This window comes from Rhynchophorus ferrugineus, unplaced genomic scaffold (assembly GCF_030347505.1).
Source record: "Rhynchophorus ferrugineus isolate W39M unplaced genomic scaffold, kcgeb_rfMv2 rfM9, whole genome shotgun sequence".
Classification (NCBI taxonomy): Eukaryota; Metazoa; Arthropoda; class Insecta; order Coleoptera; family Curculionidae; genus Rhynchophorus; species Rhynchophorus ferrugineus.
The window spans coordinates 1,507,724-1,513,138 of NW_027472588.1; positions in this window are offsets into that span (position 1 = coordinate 1,507,724).

The window sequence follows — 5,415 nt, forward strand, 5'->3', positions numbered from 1 at the left end:
TATACTTTGATACTGTGCGATTCGTGTTTGTTTTACTCTCGGTGCTCCGTGGGGCAAGGAGAGGTCCTGGCGTGCCGATATCTCTTCTACGTTATAAAAAGCGAGATATGATTCGATGGTAGCGGCGGAAGGTCAAACTCTAGTCGAACTATGGCAGATACTGGTTATATAAATCGTCTTTATTATATTGTTATTGCTGTTGTTGGGAGGGGATGATTTCCTTCCTCATGGCGCCTCGATATTTTTGTAAGAAGATTCGATAGGGTCATGCCAAAGTATTTTGCTGCGTTGGCATATAGAATTTCCACGTTAATGGCATGAAATTCAATTCAATGTGTATAGATTTTGCTTCATTCAATTTGAATCGCCATATTTTGGTTCAGATAGCAGCTTTATCAAGAGAAGATTGGAGCTTTTGTGTTGAGTTGCATACGTCTGACAACGGACGACTTTGACAGGCTCGTTCGTTTTATGTGTTCGAACTAGTCAGACAGCATTGTGTCATTTTTTAACTGGAATAATATGAGCAAAGGAAATATTGTCTGACTCCCTGATTAAACATTTTGATGACGGATTTGTTGACGGCGTGACGCGGTCAGTTTGTCTTGGTGGTGCCTTTTTAATCTGTTATTTATTATTCACGTACTGATGCTTATTCGTAATGGCAACGTACACGGCTGAGTAGCATATCCAAAGGACAAAACTTTATTTTTAAATAGATTTGAATGTAAAATTTTGCGTTTTCATACATTTTAAAACTGTACGTTTTTTGTCTTCGATGATAAATCCTCCCTACCATTTGGTCCTAAAAAAATCCGCGACCAATTAATCGCTAATACTGAGAAGACTTAACAATTGACAACAGACGGGCAGATCATTGTTCGTCTATGATTTGCACTCAGCTAATTATATATTTGAATTTGAATTATATATTGTGAATACTACTACATTTAATTAAAATATGTCTCCATTTTTCTAGCAACGGAGTGATACTTAAGACGGTTTCGAAACTATTCATTCATCTGCCCGTGATTTCATTTCTTCAATGCTTTGAAAGCATGTGTTAAGACTGCCGTATCTTCTGCCTATGTTGCCATAGTCGTTATTTTTATTGTATATAGATCGGCTACGTATTTTGACGATGGAGCTCAATCAAAAACCACCGTGTATCGCTGGTTTAGTGAATTCAATCGTGGTCGTAGTTCGCTGTCCGACGAGTTTCGTGAAGGCCGCCCAAAATAGGCCGTTGTGCCAGAAAAAATCGATGCTGTGTGCGAAATGATTAAGAAAGATCGCCATGTCACCTATTGTGAGATTGAGGCATTCCTAAGCATTAGTTCCACCAGCATATATGCGATTTTACATGAACACTTAGCTGTGCGAAAGTTATGTTCGCGTTGGATCCCACAAAATTTGACAATTGCTCAAAAAAAAAGCTCGTGTCGATTGGTGCAAAGAAATGCTTAAGAAATTCAATCGTGGTGCTTCGAAAGACGTTTATAAAATGGGTCATGCATATATTCGTATGAGCCCGAAAGTAAACAGCAGTCGACTGTATAGGTGTTTCAAGATAAACCAATTCCAAAACAAGTTGTTCGCGCACGAAGCACTTCAAAGAAAATGGTGGCCTCTTTCTTCGGGAAAACTGGTCATATTGCAACAGTGCCTCGGGAGGATCGTAGAACAGTAAATTCTGATTAATACACAACCATTTGTTTGCCAGAAATCTTCTGTGAAATAAGGAAAACAAATAAGAGACACCGGATTGTTCTTCATTGTGACAATGCTAGCTCTCACACATCGGCTCAAACAAGAGACTATTTGAGCACTCAAAACGTCGAATTGATTGGTCATCCGCCGTACAGTCCTGATTTGGCACCCAATGACTTCTTTTTGTTCCCATCCGTGAAGAATAAACTGCGTGGTCAACGATTTTCAATCAAACGATCAAATTGACGAAGTATCCACGTGAGCCAGTTAAGAAATACGTCGAGGACTTGCTTCTTGTCATTGCAGACCTTCTTGTCTTGATTGAATCTTGTTATTGGAGAACAATACCTTGGTAAAAATAAATTTGCCCGACAAAAAACAATCCATTCCTGTTGGGAAAGCTTCAAAAATACAAGCGGACGATGTGAAACGGCCATTGTCTCGACCGGGCGTTATAAAATTTTCCCATGCCGTTTTCCTTCGACGCATTATGACGGAAAGTGGGGCTGTCGTGCCACTAAACCTGATCGTTGTCTGCGCGTGGGAAGGAACGTGTTTCGGATCGGGCTAATCTTTGTTTTGTCAGGCAGACCGGGTCAGCTGGGTCGTTACTATTAGAAAGCCGCTGCATTTTCAGATTTTTCATTGATAAATTTCGAAACGGAACTTTACTCCGATTATTGGTCCGCCGTTCGATAGAATTATGATTTCGACGATCATTCAATATTATCAAAACGTATTCTGCTGCTTTTAAAGAGTTTTTTTACCGGGTTTTGCATTGAAACAAACTTGATATAACTTTTATTCCGAACCAGAATACATTATTCCCATTTTTATTAAAGTTCTAGCACTGTACCATGCCATACCATGCAAAAGTCCCCGGCCTGATACCTAGATGGCGCTACTAGAATTAAATCCATATGTTTTTTAGTTAGCCCTAACCCTAAAAAGATGCGTGTAGAAATTTGACAGCTGTCGGATCATTAGTCTGTGAATTATAGCATTTTGACTGAAGCAACTTTTATTACTGTGAAAAAAATGGATAGAAAGGAATTTCGGGAAAAATACAGTGGAAGCAAAAACTTGACTTGATGTCGAGTTTCCGGACACTGCCCCAGGAAAATCAACCATCAAGGATTGGAATGCTAAGTTAGACGTGGTGAAATGAGCACCGAAGACGGTGGACGCAGTGGAAGCCCAAAAGAGGTTGTTACCGACGAAAACATTTAAAAAATCCACAAAATGATTTTGATTGACCGTAAATTGAAATTGAATGAAATAGCAGACACTCTAAAGATATCAACTGACGTGTATAATCATATCATTCACGAATATTCGGGTACGAGAAAGCTCTGTGCAAAGTTGGTACCGCGCGAGCTCACTTTAGACCAAAAACAACGACAAGTTGGTGATTCGGAGCAGTGTTTGAAGATGATCAGGCGTAATAAACCCGAATTCTTGCGTCGATATGTAACAATGGATGAAACATGGTTCCATTATGTCACTCCAAAGTCCAAACGACAGTCATCCGAGTAGACTGAACACGATGAACCCACTCCAAAGCGTGGGAAAACGCAACAGTCGGCTGGCAAGGTTATGGCGTCTGTATTTTGAGATGCGCATGGAATAATTTTCATTGACTACCTTGAAAAAGGAAGAATAATCAACAGCCACTATTACATATTTACATCATTTTGCCAAAAAAATGTGTTTTACTATGGTAGGCCGGGGACTTTTCAATTGACCTGTTATAGTTTCTTTATAGCTCTCGAAAAGTATCTTGTTGACGTATTTTTTAGACGAACGTTGTTGTAATCACCTTGTATCTTGACAATGATAGTGGCCATTATAATGTTTTGTGGAAATTTGTATTTTATTTACCAAGAAATAAAGGTATAAGCTATACCTAAAGTACACCTAATATGTCGCCGGAAGATCGTGTCCATTCAAAGATCGGAATTCGATCTCAAAGATGTATTGCTCTTATCAGCCGACACGGAATATTTCGAAATCAAACGCAGGAATTCGCAGATAACTTCGGGACTATCGATCATCGCGATCTATATTGGTCTACGTCACCGTCCATTGAAGATCGTCGCCACGCCAGCCAATCGCGTCCAATGCGAAAGCGATTCTCATCCCCCTCCTACGGTGTACGAGACTATTTGATGTTTGATATCGGGATTAGGTTGCGGACCGGAAACGGAAAATGTTTGAAGATAAACGACTATCGCTCAACGATAGGGTTGATGTAACAATATTTGTATAAGTTTATTTTGGTACTACGACTTTTGGACGGCTGCGTCCACAAAATATAGGGAATATAGAATGTCTTAAATGGATACGTGTGAAACAGAATTTTAATATTTGTATTCATTTTATTTTGTGGCTTGAAGTATATAGTAACCCTTTTTTGTTAATTTATTACATTGTTACTAGTCGTTTCCGACTAACCTACATTTTGTCCGCCCTATATTAGTCCCTAGTGTAGTAATCTTTATACATTAACAATTTAGGTTCATATCGATGTCTCGAAATGAAATAAGTCTATTTACATCAGTATTTTTAATAATTTCATTAACTTTTTCATCAGAACCTTCTCATATCTTTATTTTCATAGCGCAATAACTTTTGATTGACTACACAAATGACGCTACCTTTATATCTAAAATATTCCACGGACTAACAGTCCGTCAAACGCGCTATAGCCGGGCGTCATTGAATAAATATTACCAGAGATATGCGACTATTAGTAAAAACCGACATTACTTTCTCCCCAACCTCATATTTGAAAAACAAATGTCAATTAATTAAAACATTTTGGAACACTCTATATAAAACACGATGTTACCGACCGAGTCTATAGTTGTACGCCTAATAAATCCTTTAAAATTAAGTCACATTACTTATATAAGCATACAAACATTCTTTTCCGAGTATCACTGGAAGAAAACGAACAATATCAGTTACTCTTAATATGTGTGGACCGATCAAGGACTCGAACCCACGATTCCAAGTCGAACGTTCTCAAAATCGATCGATAACCTTTTCAATCAGCCAAGAATGAAATGAAAAGAAACGGAAAAGGCTTGTGGCCAATATCGATCGAGCATTTCCAACGTATCTAGGCGAAATCCATGAATGGGGGAAAGATTACTTAAAATGTTAATAATGGATGAAAACAAAGTGACTTTCATTCATTCATTGAACTTGGCGAATGCGTATTTCGCATGGCACAGTGGCGTAGTTAACTATCGAATGTTTTTGTTCGGTTTATACACGAGGGTATGGTATGAACTCGATTTTACGTCTTGTCTGCCAATGCAATTCCGTTATCTACACGTACGTAAAAACATCAAAAAACCCCACAAATAATATCTGGCAGTTAAAATCAAAATTCTATTGTTCTAGTAGGTTTGTTTTTATCGATTCTTGGATACACTAAAATGCACAGAGTAGAGAGTAGGCTCTGTTACCAGTTCGTATCGGCGATTGTGCGTAGTATAACCTGTGATTTTGTGTTAGACGATCATTCGAAGCTTGTGCTATTTTTCTAAATAACTATTGTTTAAGCAATAATATATCTACGCTCATGGCAGCCACATGCAGAGTGTCATAGACATACGTCACCATTCGGTTTCCATTCATGAAACAAATGCAAACCTTTAAAATCGATGGCGCCCTCACGCGGCCGACCGTACAACA